Genomic DNA, 20,698 nt, shown 5'->3' with positions numbered 1-20,698 from the left:
AATACAGAAGCATTAGTTTGGTGAGATAACATTGTAAGTTTGTTTTCTGTCAGAAGGTAGGCCCTTATTCAATTCACCTACAGCTGAATCTATCTGCATAGTAACTCTTTTTTTAGCTGTAATCCTATAAACTGTATTGATTTTAACCTTAGCAGCTAAACTCTGATCTGTAACTACTGGTAGAAAGATTATCTGCAAAGATTTTATTTCAGTGCTTCTAATTCAGACAAGTAATCCAAGACCTTTTGCATTTTTACAATTAGAACTATTTTCCAGCGATTACGATATGTAACTTAAGCTGTGTACACACATTTGGATGATCTGGGAGAATTCTCCCAGGTTTGTTGTCCTGGTAGAAAAAAATACCTACAGATGTCTGAACAGACTTTCGAACACTGAGCCCTTGAAGAGCAGAGAGCTTACTGTGCTGATGCTCCACAGGTAGAGGGCCATGCATTTTAGCAGCTCTGCAGGATCCCTCAACCTGCCCAGAAATAGAATGGCATCAGGGCACAGAGTAGCTCCTGAGTCCCTGATCCAGACTGCTCAGAGTCAGTCTGTGTCTCACTGCAGCACAATGTGGGACTGTGAGGGGGTGTGTTTTGCTCTCTGCTCAGCTGGAGCAGGAGACTCCAGCAAGTGACCCCCAGGACAGGGGCTGGGAGCAAAACATCTCAAGATGTTGTGCTGTGGTTTCTCTCAAAAGACAATGTATATATAGATGTAGCAGGCTCACCTTTCAGAGCTTGGGTTGAGTCCCAGGCTTGAGATCCTGCCGTTCTGATTGTTGGACCCCATCCACCAATCGGGAGGCAGCAAGAGAAATAAAGTCATGCCCCTTTCCTGAGGGGAGGGGGAGAAGAGCTCCCCTGGACCTGATTGAAGACTGCAAACTGTTAGGTCTGGAAGACTTCAGGGGCAGAGCTCTGGAGCGTATAAAAGGAGCTGCGTGCCCAGCATGGGGGGCAGATGCAGTGAGGGACTCGAGAAGAGCGGAGCCAAGAAAAGCTGGGGAGCTCTCCCCCAGCGGGCACTAGGCCCAAGGCTCCTGAAGCTGCCACTGGAGGAGCAGCCTTGGGAGTGGTGTGAGATAGCTCAGGCTGTTGATGGCCCACAGAGACAGTGTGCAGAGACCCGGCCCTGGGAGCGGTGTGAGACTGCTTGGGCCCATCACAGTACGTGGTTCAGTGCCTGGAGCCCAGGCTTTGGGAGCCACAAGCAGTGGTTCAAGCCTGCAACTCTGGCAGGGCCAGCAGGCCACACAGTGCGCAGGGCAGTGCATGGGACAAAGGCCTTGCGACTGCAGTGAGGCAGCCCAGACCCCATCTCCCAGCAAGCAACCAGGTCCCACGGTGTGCAGGGCGGCACATGGGCCCAAGCTTTGGGAGCCAGGGAGCAGCAGAAGCTGCTTGGGTTAGCCACCTGGCTTGAGAACGGCTGGCCAGAGCCTGAAGGGCCTAGCCTGTGTTAAAAGAGCCCTCAGTGCCAAAGACAGGGCACAGGGAAATAGTAGTGCTGCAGCATGAGGCCCAGAAGCCAGTAGCGGTGGTGCAGCAGCTGAGAGGAGCTGAGCCCTCGGTGCCCAGAACAGGGTGGGGAGGAACCCAGCAGTGCAGGAGAGTCCTGGAGAGGTGCTCCAGCAGAGGAGACCCCATCAAGCTGCACTCTGACCACCACCACCACCACCTGAGGGAGCATGAGACTTTGGGCCCTTGGGTCCCACAAGGGAAAGACGTTTGGGGCGGGCAAACCCAGAGAAGGGGCTGGATGAGCAGCCACCCCACCACATGTAGTCAAGGCCCTAAGGGGAGGACCCCCTGGTTTTTCCTGGACACTGCCTCGCCCCCGCCTCCCAATGGACCCCATTAGAAGGAGGATTATCTCTTGCCTCGAGTCAGGCACTATATTAAGGAATAGATGTTATTAAGATTGTTCATGTTTGCACCTTATGTTTTGTAATTGAAATGTTGTATTGTGATCTGGTAAATAGTATTATTTAGGATTTGACTTTGGTTATGGTTAATGTTCACTGTGTACATACATGTATATGATATTTAGTTTTATGTTTATGTATATTATAACTCAATAGATTGTATATAGCTAAGAACAGCGTACTGTGTCAGATGCTATGAAGGGACAATCTGATGAAGTAAACTTCTGTTTATGGAAAATTTATGTATCTCTGACTTAGTGCAAATCCACCTGGCCTGTTGCAACTTGTGTCAAAAACTGAATTGCTTCTCCAAGTTGTGGGGAAAATTTTTTTTGTGCAAGGACTGGGACTTCCCCACCGAGATTCAGGATGGACTCAGGAGAGACTCCACCAGGCCTAGGGTCAGAGAGGATCAAGTTAGAGAACTTCTGGAGGGGCTGGACGTGTTCAAATCAGCAGTTCCAGATACTTTCCACCCCAGGGTGTTGAGGGAATTGCCAGGGGTTATCACGGGGCCCCTGGCATGGCTTTACTCGTGGTGCTCTGGCCAGGTGCTGGACAACTGGAAGAGGGCCAATGTGGTCCCCATCTTCAAAAAAGGGAGGAGGGAGGACCCAGGCAACTGCAGCCCCTTAGTCTTACTTCGATCCTGGGGAAGCTCTTTGAGAAGATTTATCAAGGAGCATATCTGTGAAGGGCCAGCAGCGGGGATGATGCTCGGGGGGCAACAAGCATGGTTTCATTAAGGGCAGGTCCGGTCAGACCAACCTGATTGCCTTCTATGATCAGGTCACAAAATCATTGGATGCAGGTGTCGCGGTAGATGTAGTCTTTCTGGACTTCAGGAAGACCTTTGACACTGTCTCCCACCCCATTCTCATTAAAAAGCTAGGCAACTGTGGCACTGATGCCTACACAATCAGATGGATAGCAATTGGCTGCGGGGCCGCACTCAGAGAGTGATGGTGGATGGATCATATTCGACCTGGAGGGATATGAGCAGTGGAGTCCCCCAGGGCTCGGTCCTTGGGCCCTCACTGTTCAATTTCTTTATTAGCGACTTGGACGAGGGGGTGAAAAGCAACCTGTTCAAATTCGTGGATGATGCCAAGATTTGGGGTGAGGTGGGCACGCTAGAAGGGAGGGACAGGATACAGCTGGACTTGGACAGGTAACAGGGGTGGGCAAATGAGAATAGGATGGGATTCAATACTGACAAGTGCAGGGTGCTGCACTTGGGCAGTAAGAACCAGCAGCATCCCTATAGGCTGGGGAACTCCCTTCTCGAAAGCACAGTGGCAGAAAGAGATCTTGGAGTCATTATCGATTCCAAGATGAACATGGGCCGCCAAAGGGAGGACACCATCAGTAGGCTAACCGCACCTTGTCATGCAGCTACAGATGCATCACAAGCAGGGTCAAGGAGGTGATCCTCCCCCTCTATGCGACACTGGTCAGGCTGCAGTTGGAGTACTGCGTCCAGTTCTGCGCGCCATGCTTCAGGAGGGATGTGGACAGCACTGAGAGGGTCCAAAGGAGGGCCACTTGCATGATCCAGGGGACAGCATGGTAGACCCTACAAGGAGAGGCTATGGGACCTTAACCTGTTCAGCCTTCACAAGAGAAGGCTGAGAGGGGACCTGGTGGCCATCTATAAACTTACCGGGGGGACCAGCAGGGAATGGGAGAGACCTTGTTCCCCCAAGCGCCACCCAGAGTAACAAGGAATAACAGCCAGAAGTTGTTAGAGAGTAGGTTCAGACTAGACATTAGAAGGCACTACTTCAGAGTCAGGGCGATTAGGATCTGGAACCAACTTCCAAGGGAAGTAGTGCTGACTCCTACCCTGGGGGTCTTTAAGAGGAGGCTTGACGATTACCTAGCTGGGGTCGTTTGAGCCCAGTTTTCTCTCCTGCCCAGGGCAAGCGGTCGGACTAGAAGATCTGCAAGGTCCCTTCCGACCCTACATCTATGAATCTATGAATCTACATGAGTTTGTAGAACTGATGCCACTGAGAATCAGTCCTCAAAGTTACATGACTATTTGTATACCAAAGACATGGGAGGAATTTAGGACAGTGTCCTAAGTGAGGATCCCTTCCCCTGCTCTTAAAATGCGTTCTGGAAGCTGGTATTTGGGAATTTTTGTAGATCTAGATGAAATAAAGGGTGGCTGTCTTGGCCAGGTGGTTTGGACCTTTACATCTGATTCTTTTTTCATATTGGTACTGGCTTCATTGAAGTTAATGTGGTTACAAAAGTACTGTAAGAGAAGAGACTTGTGTTATTTAGCATAGATGACAGTCACCACCTGAGGACCTTGCACCATACTGAGATGGTGAAGTTGTTCCATGTTGGGCTGTTCAAAAGCTGAATGTACTTTTTTTACAAGCTGCCTCGATTGTTCATAAGGACTTTATTATACACCTTAGTTTGTTTGATTTCTGCCACCGGAAATGGTTTGAATTAGTGTTCCTCAATATAGATTCAATTTAGATTTAATAAGCTGGTGCTTGTCTGTTAATAAAATAACAATAATTAAAAACATATATCTTGCCATTCAATGCTGCACAAGCAATATGTTTCTCTGCAAAGTTGCTGAGCCTTTTGAAATATGTTTTTAACGATCAGCTTTATGTTTGTAATGATCAGAATCACTTTTATGCAGAAAACTGTTTTTAATATGTGTAAATTAACCGTGCATTTGTCAACATTAATTTTATAAGAGAAGAGGGACTAAACAGTCCCCACAAAAGACAAACATGAATAGCAAGATAAAATGGGATTAAAATCTCAAATGCCAGAAGAGTGCTAAATAATTTACAGCCAAGAAATGTTATTTTTCTCCATTTGGCTAATTTTTCAGTATGTTTAATTGCTTTTGCAACTACCAATGTTAAGTTAGCTCATTTAGACTTCTAAAAGATTTCTTCAAAGTCCCCCCTGTCCTTGGCATAGATGGATACACAGATGGTTTATTGCTGGCATAGCTGGTTCTATTTATTCTCAAGGTTCTTAGCCTAGAAGTTTGTCAAAGGCCTGGCCTGGGAAGGGGAATCTTGCTGAGGCACATTGGGAATGGGGTAGCCTGAGCTGGCAACCTATGGCCCATTGGCTGAATCCGGCCTACAAAGGGTTTGTATGTGGCCTGTGAAGGTCTGACCTGGCCCAGGGCAGCATGGGGGATCAGGCAGCATGCAGCTGTGTTGAGCCACCCGTCCCCTCCTTGCTGCTCTTTCATGCCTGTACTTACCCTTGCTGCCAAGGAGTCAAAGATTGGCAGCAAGGGTGAGAGCAGGTACCTTGAGCACTCCAGACTGTGTATGGAGATTTGCAACATATAAATGGGGACTGGGTCGCAAGCTTCAGCCTACAGTGGCAAAAAGTTGCTGATTCCTCCTTTAGTTGAATCAAACCCTGAGGCTGTTCTAGGCTGTCTTTGGCCCTGATCAGCAGTCCAGCTAACCAAAAGATAAAGAAGCAGTGAGGAGTATTAAAAGGTAGTACACCAGTTACACCCCTCCCTGCCCAATGGTTTTCAGTCCACATGGTGCTCACTCATAGCTAAGGACTAGGACCTTATGTTATAGGTAGTTTAAAAGCAATATGAAATTATGAATATGTTAAGCCATATACTTGCAAGAAGCCTTTGCCACAGCAATTTTCTTTGGGAATCAAAGGATAAACAAAATACACTTTTATTTATAAATCACTTATATTCTTTAATCTACTGGGGACTCTCACAATATAAAAGAAATCCCTCTGTTTTGCCCTTTCCATGAAGCTTTGCATATAAGTGGATGTGAGGTAAGTTCATAAAAGTTACTCACATTATAGAAATAAAAAAGTTATTGTACTGTAAATCCCAACACCATAAAGCTACAAACACAATTAGAATTGTGCAAATAATTTGATTAGTTTTTTTGTAAAACCATTAGAAGGCTCTGGGTTGTAATCTTCTCACATAAAGAGTGCAAAATATGTAAGTCATTTTATTTCTTTTGTCCAAATCACATTTTTTAAATGTAAGCCAATTCCTTTTTTTTTTTTTTCAGGGTCATATGTCTAGGCTTTCCCCTACTTTCTAAAATATCCATGCTTGTCTTTTTAGTTACTGTTAGACTGTCATTCTTCATTCACAAAAAACATATTTTTTATTGCTGTCCATCTGCATTAATGTAGTAGTAACAACAAAATAATAAAAATATAGTTTGAAAAATATTTGTAGTCTGTTAAGAGCTTCTGTGTATGGAAACTAGAGGTTATTTGACATAATACTACTAGAAGTTGAAGAATAAGTTCCTGAACTTCAAGTAAATGAATCTCTTTCTGGGCACTAGGGACAAGATACAAATTGACTTTGCAGGTGGATCTACTTAAGCATTATAGCTTATGCACCTTGCCTCAGCATAATGATCCAAATTGACAGGGGTTGGTGCTCAGGATCCATACCCACAGAATGGGAATATTTAGGTGTCTTCTGAGAACAACGCAGAGAACCTAGGTGCAGAACAAGGAGGCACCTACCACAAGCGGTTAGCAAATTCCAGTTGCAGCTATGAGATTAGAATCCTCCTTTTTCTCCTCCTCCTCTTCCTTGAAGCTTAGTTATCTGACTTAGGGTTGCAGGAGAAGCTCTTCCATAATCTTGGGACTACACCAGAACACAGGACTCCCCCAATTTGGGGGAATGCCCTCCTTACTAGACTACAGATTTATGCTCCTTCATGTTTGCTTTCCTTCTGTTTTGTATACAAGTACTCCTCACTTAACGACCTACCTGTTTAACGACTGCGCGGACTTACGACCAGCTCTCTGAGCAGTCGGTATCGTACGAAACATATTGTGGAAACGGCAGCGCGGCGTCTCAAGCCAAGGCACGCAGTATCAAGGGGCGGCTCCTCGCTTATCGACCAATTCGCTTAACGACCTAGTCGCAGGAATGGAACTCGGTCGTTAAGTGAGGAGTGCCTGTATAGGTAGTGCCATTCAATTCAGTGGGAGTAAAGATATGCAAAGTTACTTGCATGCATAGCTTTTACAGAACCAGGATTCAGACCACAGTCTTTCAAATGGATCTGTGTGGATTTGTTTGGAAAACTGTATCCCTAGGCACTGATCCTACTAACAGTTCCATGTGGTTAGATTCTTGGCTCTTTCATGAGAGCTTCAAGTCCAAAAATAGCCCTTTTTTGTTTTAAATCCATTTCAGCAGCTCCTCTCCAGACATGTAACTTCTAGGGTCTGCTTCCTGAGTGACAGTGGAGCAGGAGCAGGGGCTGTCACACTGGGACATGGGTGACCAAGTCTGGGGCCACTCAGGGATCGAGATGCTGACCACGATGGCAATTCAAGAGAAGGGTCTGAGAGCAGGCTGAGTCAAGAAGCTGAGAGATCAAGGAGAGTGCGTAGTTGAGGAGCAAAGCCATGTTAGTCAGGTTGAGCCCTGTTACTGAGACATTTCCTGTTCTCGAGCAGGGGTTTACATGGAAGGAAGTGGAAATTCAGCTGAACCTAGCTAACCATGTCAGTGATAGGGAGCAGATGGAGCATTAGGCCCTGCTGGAGGCTTCAGGGCAGTTTGGATCAGCCTGGGCGATCACCCATGGGATAGACTGTGGCCCTGGGTTCAAGCTGAGGTGGCACCAGAAGTGGCTGTTGTGTTTGTGTGTCCCTCTTTGCTCCAGTTGCCACCCCACATTACACTCTTCTTATTCTGCAGTAGCTGCAGAGCATTTCTGTTGGCTTAGGTCTAGATATCCTCTCACAGGGCACATTTAAACAGATAAGTGAACAGGCTTCCTGAGGAGTTGTGTGGGAAGGAGGGATCTCATTTGCATGAGCCCCTTACCCTCCCATTTGGCTCTGCATCCCATTCCAATGGACAGATTGGCTCCTTTCCATTGCAGTCTAACTAATGGGACTAGGTCTGATTCTCAGACTAGTCAGACTGTTGTCTAGCTAGTTTATAGAATAAGGGTCTTACACAGTATTATAAGGGCCTGAGAATATGACCCTTTATTGTTATTTTGGTATTTTATACCAATGCTTCTGCAGAGCAATATTTCTCTCTCAAGTGTAATTAGCACTGTGACCAAATGAAAGCCCATCCCACCAATTAATTTATGTTAAAGGTAATTTTAAACCATGAAATAAAAAGAAATAACAATTATTACTTTCTTGGAAAAAATGGGACTAGGTACAACCCACTATCACACTTCTGTGTAATCAGGAAATGCCTGTCCATCAATGCTAATGGAATGAAGCAGAACAGGCTGACTTGACTGTGTGAGGTTTCCAGTGTCTCAAATGTTTGGGTAATTAATGGCTGTGGGAATTACTGACATTCAGTTCTTGGGAGAAAAACAATAAAAGGTGATGAGAAAGATAATAGTTCTTCAAAGGGTGTGGATGAGTTAACTCTGGAGATTCACATGACTGCTGACAGGCAAGACTTCAGATATATCCAAACTTTCTTCCACAACTCAGACCAAACATTTCTGAGATGTGAAAATGTTTAGACAGCTATTTACTACATTAGGTTGTGTTCTCATCTGTAGAACGGTGCAGGGGATGTTCTGCAACCATAGGGAATCCCACTAAATTCTGAAGACGTCCATGGCAGTGCAAGACTGTACTTGTATGTGCAATATGTCATGTGTAACTTGGAAGACAGAAGCTTTGCTCTCCATTTTTTACACCTCTGTATTTATTTATACCTGCCAGGACTGGAAATGGAACTGCTGAAATACCACATGGGAGTGGTTCCTAACATATCCTGTTAGTTTGTAAGCAAAAGTTACCAAGGATTTTAAGAGAAGCTTGTTCTCTAAGTGAAGTGTCCACTACTTCATAGTGAGGCAGAACAAAGGCTAGTACCCAGGTATCCAGACTGTTCCTATCCATTAAGTCACATTACATGCACAGTTATAGTCCCCCACAACTACAGCATCTCCAATTACACCATTCATAATTTGTCTTAGACACTTATCTAATTGAACATACTTTTCTTATCAAAGTTGTGTGCATCTTAGTCACTTTGTTTTCAGCTGTATTCCCAGACAGCTACCACCAACAAGGGAGGGATGCATTTCACATAAATGCTAGCCATACGTACTATTTGAAGATAACCATAAACCAACACTGACTCCTTAGCAATCAGGGATATTTTAATTCATTAACATTGCTTAAACAGAAACAAACGGCTGAGCATTTTCAGTCTTTAGTTTATATCCTGATCTATATATACAGAATTTACTCTGTGGTTAATTTTTTGATTTTATATTTAGTGAAATACAGTAAAAATGTATACTGAAATCCTTAGCAAGGACCACCTCCTATAAACTTTTCCTGACTTACATGACCACTTTGAAGTATCTCAGTGGTTTCCAGAACAGTTTACTTTCCTATTTGGTTAAAGACCTACTTCTACCAGACAATTTATCTTTGATGGAGATCTCACTGATCTTTGCTGGTCATCACAAATCTCTCTTTCCACCTTGAGGTTTATTACCAGCCCAATAATGAAGAGCCTATTTTATCTTCTTATAAGGTGCTAGGATAGCACAGTGGTTATACTGGGGAAGAGAGACAGAAGAAAAGAGAAAGAAAAATTGCTCTTTACATCGTGTCTAAATGTGTAATCACTTTTCTTAGATTTATCTCTAACCCCTATTTTTTCCCCAGGACATTTTTTCCTTAGGGACAGGTCTATGTTGGGGTCCATATTTTGCAACATAGTTCTGAAAGTTTTGTGGATTCTTTGAACTGGGATTCTTGTTCAGCTCGAAGGAGAGGGTGGCCCTCAGCATGCAACTAAAATTTGCTTTAAGTTCAAACTGTTCCCAAAATGTTCTGCTTGGAAGAGTGACATCATGCTTCTGTTCCAGACTCATCTCTAATGTTTTCCAGCTAATTGCCTATGGTGTTTTTCTGTAACAGAAAGCAATCAAATGCAGTTGTAGCCATACCGTTTTACCTTTGATATACTTACATATGGAAAGAAGTGACCATCCAGCCTTGAGATATGGATTTTTCCATTTTAAGTCTGCCAGTATTCAGATTGACAACACCGCTACAAATGTATCCATTAATTTAACCTCTTTCCCTTTTCTTTTCTTTCTCTTGTTTCTCACGTCCTACGATTGCTATACTACTCCTTGGTTTATTCTGGTCTTTTTTTCTTCTGTTCTTCCTTAGACTCTTCTTTCAAACTCCTTGGGGCTGGTTGGATACTTTAAGGAAGACTTGTTCCCTGATGGCTAAGTTTTCTCAAAATGATTTTCAACTCTAAGGAAGACCCCCATTTATCTGCTGTGATCAGCTTTCTTGTGAAGACTGTGTCCAGGCCATATTGTTTAATAGATCCATAGCCCTTATGGGCAAAAAAAGACCATTATGACCTCTTGAAAAACACAGACCATAGAAACTCTCAATTACTGCATCAAGATGTTTACTTCTCTTTGAGCTAAAGCATACCTTTTAGAAACATATCCCATTTTGATTAAGAGACTTCAAGTGATGGAGAATTTGCCACATCTCCACATAAGTGATTTCAAAGGTCAGTTATCTCTCTGCTAAAATACATTGCCTTATTTCTAAGCTGAATTTGCCCACCTTCTGCTTTCAACCACTGAATCTTGTTATGCCATTTTCTGCTGGATTAATGAGGCATTTATTATTGGCAATTTCTTCCATGTTTCTGTACTTGTTAACAGGTCACTTCTTAACTTCCTTTTTGGTAACATGCCTGATCATGAGAAATGTGATTCATGTTTTCCAGGCCATCAATTCTGTTATTCTCATAGATATGATTTTCCCCCAGTTTTTCAACAGTTTTAGAGTGATGTTGGAGCTGTGATGGTCCAGGAATTGTATGAGAGGCAAGGCTTTCTTAGGGTGATATCTTTTATTGGACCAACTGCATAGTTGGTATAGAATTAGACAAGCTTTTGAATGCAAGACATTCTTCTCCACAAGACACACACCTTTGAAAAAAAAATGTGTGTGTTTTAAAAGAAAGTGACTTGAACAAGAATGTTAGTCCAATAAAAAATATCACCCTAAGAAATTCTTGCCTTTCATAGCTTTTCAACATCACTTTTGATGGGAAGACACGAGAATTGGACAGAATTTTATATCAGTCTATCAAATTATTGTTAGGTATATGTGAGAGAGAAGATCTGACTTCATTGCTTTTTCCTGTGTCTGTGCTTTACCTAATCAAGCTAATAACCTAGGCTGATGCAATAAGACTGTTATTTGATTAACTTAATTATTTTACCAAGTGACCTATTTAAGCTCTGAACAGTTGTATAAATGAAAATATAGGCCAAAAGAAAAAAAAAACATATTTTTGCTTTAAAATGAGACATTACCACTGAAAGTGCTTTGCTATGTAGCCTATTAAAAACACATGGCCTTTTTAACAATTACAGATCCACTACATGCTAGTATCTCACAACAAACATGGCTTTGAAAAAGCCCAGGAATATGAGTGTTTTAGTCTTTTCTACAAGTCAGCAAATCTCAAATGTTTTCGAACAAAGAGGGGAAGTGAGAACCATAGTTGCAGAATTTTCATAATGATCTCTCACTGTTTCCTCCTTTCTAGAAATATTTCTTCTTTGAAACCAACGGACAGTTACTCTAGGACTTACACTAACGTAACAGCCTCAACATCCTGTGAGACAAGACTCATGATCAAAGTAGAGAAGGGAACTAATCAATCTAAAAGGATCACCGGATCTTCCCACGTAGGTAGGAGATGACCAACTAACATAAATCTTGAAATTGCTGCATCACCCTGGAACCTGGGAAAAAGCTGACTAGACTAAATGAACTCTAAGGGCCTTAGTTACTGTCAGACTAGCCCTTTGCATCTGGTCTCCTTCATCTTTTCCTGAAAAGGAAAGATGATAAATGCTGGGCTGGGGTTACTGACAGCATAAAGTAGATTTTGAGATGAGGCCTAACAAGTGCTTCCTCTCAAGATATTGACAAGTAGCCCTTCTAAAGGGAAGGAAGTACTGACAATCTTCACAAGACAGGGCCTATGTACTTTCAAGATACCTTCACTAGCCAGAAATTACATAGCTATAACGCACCCATGGACAGCAGTGATTTTGATTTTGTGTAAGTAGCTAGATAAGTGTTTGGATGTTGCAATGATAACTCTTATATAGATAGTTAGTCAGGCCATGTACCTGAGTAAAAGCATCTGTGCTGTCCATATTTGTAGATATTTTTTTCATGGTTAAAAGAGAAGCCATTATTTACTTAATATTATAAGATATGATAATGATATCTAGACGCAGTATTCCATTGCTGGTGTTTGTCTCAACACTTCATTTTCACTCAAACACGTACTCACTGTGACTGGGAACAAAGCAACCATATTGAATTGTGTCTAATAATGCCAGTATTCTATTATGTATGTGATTCTATTCACCCAGTGCCAAAAAACCTGTTTTTTGGCAACCAACACAGCCCAGTAAATCTATGTCTTCCTACTTCTCATTGTTACGGCTTTTAAAAAGTGGGTGGTAAAAGGAAGTCTGAATATGGAGCAGGTGTGTGTGTGTGTGTGTGTGTGTGTTACCTATTATAAATTCCCTGGTCAGCAACGATGATATGTATTTGTGTAAATTTGGCATACCTTACATAAGTCAAGCCAGAGAGTGGGGGAACCAGTTTTGACTCTTGACAGAGGTGTACACCTGGTCTTGCACAATGCATTAGTTGCATTTTCTGTGTCTGTCTTATTTCCACACACTGACGTCCTCTTCCTTATGGCTCTCCACATCAGAGAAGTGGTAAGTAGCAAAGACCCATGAGATCATACAATTTATCATGCTGTCAGTGTAGGATGATTCCCTACAGGATATTTTTCCTTATTTTGCCTGCCTTGTTTAAAAAAACAGAGTCAATTTTAACTTGTAATTATTATGAGTTAGCAGAAAACAACTATCCCCCCCCTTATACGTATATGTGAAAATTCATTTGCCCTCAGCCTTTATCTCTTTCAGTTTGATACTTGAAGATGCTCACGTATATTAAAAAAATATCCAAGAAGACAAAGTCAAAGCAGTACTCATAGAGTTAATTAAGAAAATTTATGCCTGACAGAAGTTCACAAGAACATCTGTTATTTGATTTTGAGAAATGTCAAGTTTGCAAAATGAATAGTATCCTGGCAAGATTCCAGCCTGGATAATTACATTTTTCCTACCTGAAATTTTTCCTGGAGTTTCAACTTGGATGCAACATTTTTTCCCTACTTCCTTTGCCAGTTTTTTTACATTTTTTCTCAGTTCTCTGAAGCAGTTGCTATGTTTCACTCCAGCTGAATGAAGAGGTGGATGACTTTCAGTTATGACTGATACAAGGGCTTTGGTATCACCAGAGATAAATGAGCATATGCCTGGATTCAAGGTATACTTTTATACACAGAAGTATAGGAGTGGAAGGGATGCCTGGGCCACTGCATGCAGTTCTCTGTGTTTGCTGGTTAATTGTTTATACAATGGATCACCCAATCATCACTTCCAACCCTCAAGGCACAATGCCTGAAACACCAGCACCACTCTGTAATCTCCCATAGATAACAGCAGGGGAGATGAGGACATAGCCAATGCCCTGTCATTACAACAAAAGGGTTAATGTATGCTCAGAAGGTCCTAGGAAAAGGACTGTAGGAGGCAAAAACCTCTACAGCCCATGCCAATCTGACTGCAGGGTAAAATTCCTCCCTGACCCCAAATTTGACATTTTATTTCCTCTTATGCTTTTAAGACTGTGACATCAAAACATTCCCAGATTTGTTTTCCTTAGTTTGCCCATTGAAGGAGTGTGAAGAAATTTGAATCATTATCAGAACTAGTGAAAATATTCTTGTTGGTATTTTAAAGAGAAAACTTGACTTTTATGCTTTAACTTTCTATAATGTTGATAAGGCTTATCTTAATAAAATTTTAAAAATTCGGAACAAAACAACTTAAATGACTTGATAAAGTTGGAGAAAAACATGATGGAAAGATCATCTGGTTTAACTTCCTACATCCCCACCTGAACCATCCCAAACAAATGTTTGTTTACAGTGATCTCAAATATTTCTAATTATGGATATCTCACAACTTTCTGAGGTAATCTGTTCCACCACTTAACCACCCTCATAGTTAGAAAAGTTCTAACTGTCCAACCTAAAGCTTTCCTTATTGCAATTTAATTCCATTACTTTTTGTCCTGCCCTCTTTGGACACAAAAATAGTTGATCACCTTCCTCTTTATAAAAATCGTTTCTATATTGTTGAAAACTGTTGTCTAATCTCCTTTAATCTTCTCTTTTCCAGACTAAACAGTACCAGTTCTTCCAACATTTATTCATAGGTCTTTTCTAAATCTCTAATAAATTCTGCAGCTCTTCTCTGGATCCTTCCTGTTTGTCCACATCTTCTTGAAGTGCACCAAATGAGACACACTACTCCAGGTAAGGCCTCACCAGTGCTAAATATATTGGAAAAAAACAGTTGTTAATACTTCCATGCAATGCTTCTGTTAATACATCCCAGTATGCTCTAGCTTTCTTTTTCAACAATATTTACTATTAACTCATATTCAAGCTGCTGTCCATTATAAACCTGGGTCCTTTTCAGCAGTACTGCAACCTAACCAGCTGCTTTCCATTTTATATTGGTTCAGTCAGTTGTTCCACTCTAAGGACACATCTATACATTGCCCTATGGAAATGTAGCTATGTGCTACATCACCGTACGGCATGCCATGGTGACATAGCAATTGTGTGTCTACATGTGATCACCAGCCACGTTGCTGTAGCAGCACACTCCCTGGGTATAGTGCACCGCTAAGGTGACATAGCAGCAAAATTTCACTATGTGCATGGTGCAGTAACCACCCATATTTGAATAGACTCTCAGCGGGGGTGGTGCAGGCACCTACCCTAGAGATCTTCAAAAGGAGACTGCATGCACACCTTGCTGGGGTTATTTGACCCCAGCAGTCTTTCCTGCCTAGAGCAGGGCAGCTGGACCTGATGAGCTCACCAGGTCCCTTCCAGCCCTAAACTTCTGTGAATCTGTGCTTTAGTACTTTCAAAAGGAAGTATTAAAGTACAGTGCCATAGCAACATCGCTGTACAGCGACGTGTAGACACATCCTAAATGCACTACTTTGTACTTGTCCTTACTGGATTTCATCTAATTCATTTCAAACCATGTTTCTAATGTGTCAGTCATTTTGAATCATAATCCCATCCTCCAATGTATCCACTACTCAACCTATCTTGGTATCATCTTCAGATTTGCTAACTGTGAACTTATTCCATCCTTCAAACCATTAATGAAAATACTGAACAGTACTAGACCCAAAGACAGGCCTCTGAGGGATTTCAAAATGTTCTGATTTTCTTCTACTTGTTCAGCCTTCAAAATGAGGACATTCTGGATGCATTTACACATGCAATTAGCACAGCTCAGTAAACTCTGGCGCAGTTCACACCAGAGTCAGCACTCCCAGGCAGCACATATACACATGCTGGCAAGGAACTTCACAGTGTTGGGTGGTGGAGGGATTAGCTGGGGCACATTGGTGCTACAGTGTGGGGCTAGCCAGGAGGCAGCCCCCTGCACTGTAGTACCCTCTTGGCTCAGCCAGCCCTGGTCACCATCTGCAGGTGCATTTCAGTGCAATTAGGGCACTTTTATATGTGCTCTGGGAGCTGGAGGGTGCAGCACTTTAACTAGAGCAGCTCCAAGAATTGCTGTAATTAAAGCACCGCTGTGTCTCATGTATCAGCATTTGTGCGCTTAAAAGTGGCAGGAGGGGCGCTTGAACTAAAGCTCATTTGATGAGCTTTAGTTCAAGTGCCCCCACTGCCAATTTTAAGCATGGGGACGCTGATACATGAGATGCAGGAGGCTGCTGGAGTGCGGTAATTGCCATGCTTCAGCAGATTCAATTAATTGAGTGTGCCTGACACACTGGAATTCCAGCATGTTGGAGCAGCTCCACACTCGCATACAGATGCCCTTAATGACTCCACCATAGGACAGTACTTGTCCCAGACATTACTATCTTACAGTGGAGTTAATTAATTTACTGTGCTCTAATAAAGATGCATGTGTAGATGGTGCTGTACTGTGGAGCAAATTATCAGTAAAGTGTGTATGTAGATGTATTCTGTGAGCTAATTTTATTGCATCCTCACAGTTAACAATGTGGGTAGGGAAGATATAAAGTGGTAAAAACTAAAAAAAATCCTTGCAAACAGAACACCTGTCGTCTTTGCTTTGTACCTTTACAGTCATCTTAATATGTTCAAATGGATTGTGCCACCTTCTGATTTGATGTCATTTTACAATACAGTAAAAATAGTAAAAAAATAAAAATAAGCATTTCTGAAATTCTAAAAAAAATGCTTTTTTTTTCCCCTAAAAAGGTCCTCCATTTAAGCTTCTTTTTTTTTTTTTTCATTTTCCAAGTGAAATGTAGACATTTCAAAATTTCCCCCTAAAGGAAATATCCTTTTTTTTTAAACTTGGAAGTAAAACAGATATCTTATTTTAAATATTTCAAAACAAATTGAACCTGGGAGCTGAAGTTCCAAGGCTCCTTGCTCAGCCATGGCTCCCAAGACTTCTGTAGTTTACCAGTGCCTTATTAACCCTAATAGACTGACTTTTCTGTTGAAGGAAGCCTGGAATCTTAGGAGTTTCGGTGTCCCTGATCGTGGGGTAGTTTACAGAACATGGAAACCTTGGAGCTATGCAATCCTGGTCTTCAGCTCCAAGGCAGCCTCTGCAGCTTCATTCTACCAAAGCTATGCTGCTTTCAGTGCCTGAATTTGCCTGGTGTCTCTACAGTACACGCTGCTGTATACTTGGGATTGTGGATTCTGGACCCCTGGGCTCCCCAAAGACTGTCGGCTAAGCACGCAGGAAATCAGAAACCTTGCTTTGCTCCTCTGGAAATTCACTGAAGCTATGTTTTTGATTTTCAACAGTTTGGCATATTATGATGAAAACCTATTTTGTCAGCTTTCACTTCTCCTTTGCATAGATATAAAAGATTGCAAAAAATCCAAGAGAGTAGAGAATTGGGCTTTTGACACTAGTGTAACTTGCTAGCAGGCGCACATTTGTATACTTTGCTTAATTTAGAGCAGGAGTAAAACCAGGCTGTACAAGCAGAACCCTCATTGTAAAAGTTCTCTCCTATAATATTTTTAAGCATTCTAAATATAATGCCTATGACTAATTGGTACCTCCATTTGCAAGGTTACATGGAAAATTCTAGAGTCCAAAGCGTTCAGCATTTGAACATTCAATTTTTTTCAATGAAATATTGAGATGTTTCCTGGAAAGCAGAAACATTTTGTAAAAATGTAGACTCCATGTTCCTTTAAAAAGAAAAAAACAGATGTGATAGAGAAACACTCATTCTTCTCATTACTATTGCATTACCTTTTTCTCTGTGATGTGCAAAATAAAAAAAAAAGAGCTTGTTTCCTCCTTGTTTGGTTATTAGGGTAGAATATAATGATTATGAGGAAAATCTGTATAGATCCCCTTCAGATTCCCATCCTCAAATTCAGAAACATCTAAATAAGGCAGAGTTGTTCCTAATCAGTCATTAAACTAGGTTTATTTATAGAGATCTAGATAAATCATTGGGAAATCAGGTCAGGTTTTGCTAGAGAAGATATGAGAAGAGTATATTGGGAATCCTCAAAGAACTCAGAAATGAAGGGTTAAAACTCTAAAATAAGATGTCTTTTCTTCCAGGCATTCAGGAGTAGCAAATCTACACAAAGAAGGCTAGGTTTTTCAAAAGCATCCAAGACAGGATTTAAGCCAAAATTATTTGGGGATTTTGGATTTGTGAAACTTTTGGACATTTGGATTTTCTATCCTAAGCTGGGATGGCAAACATGTGTGCAAGATGGGAAACTATTTTCCACCCAGCTCTTGAACTTAGCCAATTAAAGATGCTTTTGATGCATTGTGAGATTTTCAAAAGCACTTAAGGTGGTTAGGTCCCTAACTCTTCTTAAAATCAATTAGTAGATACTTTTGAAAATCTAGTAGGTATCAATCAGCCTCTTTAAATACCTTTAACAATCTGACACTGTGCACCTAATGCTATATCTATCCTGCAAATTTAGGGTGTTGTTACAGATTACCTTTAAACTATACAAACTATACAAACTCTGTGGAATTAATTTAAAGATTACCTTTAAACTATACAATTTAAAGATTAATTTAAAGATTACCTCTAAACTATACAGATTACCTTTAAACTATACAAACTATACAAACTCTGTGCAATTAATTTAAAGATTACCTTTAAACTATACAAAATCTGTGGAATGTTAGGCGGTGTTGAAATTAGAAGAGTTTCAGAGCAGTCACAGGTTAAGGCTTAATGCTGTCCCCGAACTGCATGGCTATGACATTCCTGTAGAGGCTGTGGTCAGGATCCAGGAGGCTACCCCTCCTCTGGGAGAGGAGACCTGAGGGTTAAGCAAAGTGAGAAAATGGACCGTGGGGCAAAACCCTTCCCCAGGTTCCATGATCTCACTCCCTGGTGGCTCTGCTCCCAGCAGAGATCTGCTGCAGGCTAACCATAGTGACAGAATGGGCCCCAGCGAAGCATGCCTCTTCAAGCTCCATGTTTGGATTAGGTCTAATATGAGGTACTAAATGTCACAACCCAAAAGTTGTGATTTTTTGTTTGTGTGTGTGCTTCGGCACCGCTAAATTATTTCCCGCCATTTTTGTCGCTTTCTTTGCACGGTAGAGCTCTCTACTGCTAGAGAGAGCTCTGGTGCAACGGGGGATTTCCCGCCAAAATTACAGCTTCTTTGCAGTGTGCATTCCTTTTGCATCGTAGTGATGCTCGCCGCAAAGAAGTTCCCGCCATTTGTATTAGAGTCCACGCCATGTTATTGGCCGACTTCTAATTTAGGCACACGTGGCGGCTAGCGATTGGCTTGCTAGCCATACATAAGGCTTGGGTAGTTTCCGCCCAAGCTGGAGGAGGGGGGAGAGAGAGATGTTCTGTGTGAAGATCTCCAAGCGCTGTGGACCCTCACGGATCCGGCGCGCCTCCCCTAAGCGGGCAGAGAGAGGCAATAGAAGCGAAAGCTCCGTAGGCTCGGTTCTTGCCTCTCCCCGTTGCCGAGCGCAATCTTAGACGTATCCCTTTCCTGTAATTTCGGACCCCGCGGAGCCTAGCAAACTCCGTGGGAGCAATCGTTTTGTCGGAGTCCTCCAACAAGGGTTCAAGCGGGAGCTGTGCCTGGAAACTTATCCAGCCTACACCGATACCATCTTTGGGTGTAAGTAAACAATCTTTTCAATCAACCATTACACCTCCGTGACTAATTCTAACTCACGTGCACAAAACCATCCTGCGGTTTCTCCCACTCTGCGTGCCCGGGCTGACGGCCACAGCCCGCGTGCACCGGAGACGGGTCCGGTACGACCCCGGTTCGCCCCCGGCTTGCCCATGGCGGCCAGAATGGGATCGGAATCACCGCCGCGCATGGCGACGAGGGCGGGCTCGGGGCCCGGCCCGCACACTAAATAAATGCACATTAGGCTGCCCCAATGCACAGTACCAAAAGTACATGCTTTTTAGGGGATGCTTAAAGTGCAGTAGCCTATTTTACTGCACATTAGCATAATAGCATGGTTTTTGACATGATGCTTTAATTTGCAGTATAATTGGCTACTGCACATTAAAGCACAACTGTAGATGTGTCCTTTATATTTGTGGAGCAGACTAATGATACCCTCGCTCAAACAGGTAGAACAGCTCAAAGTTAAGCCTCACCCAAAGTTACCTAACTTTAAGATGCTTAGAGTGTACTTATCACAGTTTAACACCCTTTGATGTGTGGATGCTCCCATTTACATGTCTTTAGAGTGGTTTAAAGATAACCTGTAACACCATCCTTACCATGCTAAAGAATGGTGCTGTAACACCATCCTTACCATGCTAAATATCCTTCCCTGTTCCGAACACATTACCTCCACAATTGGGAGCTGTGTAACCATTAGTACATGGCACAGTATGCAGATTAATTAGCACTGCTAAGATTTAGGATTAATGAACGTGGACTCCTGCTAATTAGCTCTTCTGTACCACTGCACAAATGTGGACACTGTTTCTGGTTTAGGAGGTAGCATGTGGCAAGTTTTTGTAACACTCATTGGCATAATAAGTTTGTCACATAGATATGCAAAAATCTAGAACTCTTGGTTCAGAGATGATAGCTTTTATTAGACCAACTGAAAAATTGCAAAAAAAAAAAAAAAATGTTTTTTGTGCAAGTTTTTGAGCTCACATGCCTTTCATCAGGCTCAGGGAAAGGTCAAGATGGTAAAAAGTCTCCATGTGTAGAAAATAAGCTTCATTTTTGCACAGAGAACGCTGAAGCTGGAAATCTGTCCCTCTGGGTCCATGTAAGTATCTTTGTTATATGGCATCAAGGGATCTGAGGAAGGGTACTGGAAACCTGAAAACTTGTCCAACAGCTCTCCAAACTATACATTTGGTCCAATAAAAGATATCACTAAAAATTCTCAGCTCATCTGGTTTTAATCATTGTTCAAAATGGTATTTAGGCACCTAAATGACTTACATTCTTGGAAAAGTTGCCCTTATGCTCTCTTTCCTTCTCCGCTGCTCACCTTCCAATCTCATTTTGTAGTGTTTCATCTTCCAGTCTCAATTTCACCAGCC

The 20,698-nt window shown here is 42.2% G+C and overlaps 1 long non-coding RNA gene across 7 annotated transcripts in view; it reads left to right on the top strand.

The window, feature by feature from the left end:
- Positions 1 to 17,457, top strand: part of LOC109281973 (uncharacterized) — a 222,809-nt gene extending 205,352 nt beyond the window's left edge. For 5 of the 7 annotated variants that reach the window (XR_002088819.2, XR_002088822.2, XR_002088821.2 and 2 more), the window contains 3 exons: positions 11,547 to 11,692; positions 14,284 to 14,420; positions 16,642 to 17,457. This is a non-coding gene — a long non-coding RNA (uncharacterized LOC109281973). The remainder of the gene's footprint in view (positions 1 to 11,546; positions 11,693 to 14,283; positions 14,421 to 16,641) is intronic. The other 2 variants (XR_009461111.1, XR_009461110.1) reach the window with 2 other exon arrangements.
- The last annotated feature ends 3,241 nt before the right edge of the window (positions 17,458 to 20,698 follow it).

This window comes from Alligator mississippiensis, chromosome 3, assembly GCF_030867095.1.
Source record: "Alligator mississippiensis isolate rAllMis1 chromosome 3, rAllMis1, whole genome shotgun sequence".
NCBI classification, from domain to species: domain Eukaryota; kingdom Metazoa; phylum Chordata; order Crocodylia; family Alligatoridae; genus Alligator; species Alligator mississippiensis.
Note: the sequence above shows the minus strand (reverse complement) of the source record. Positions and strands in the feature narration are given on the sequence as shown.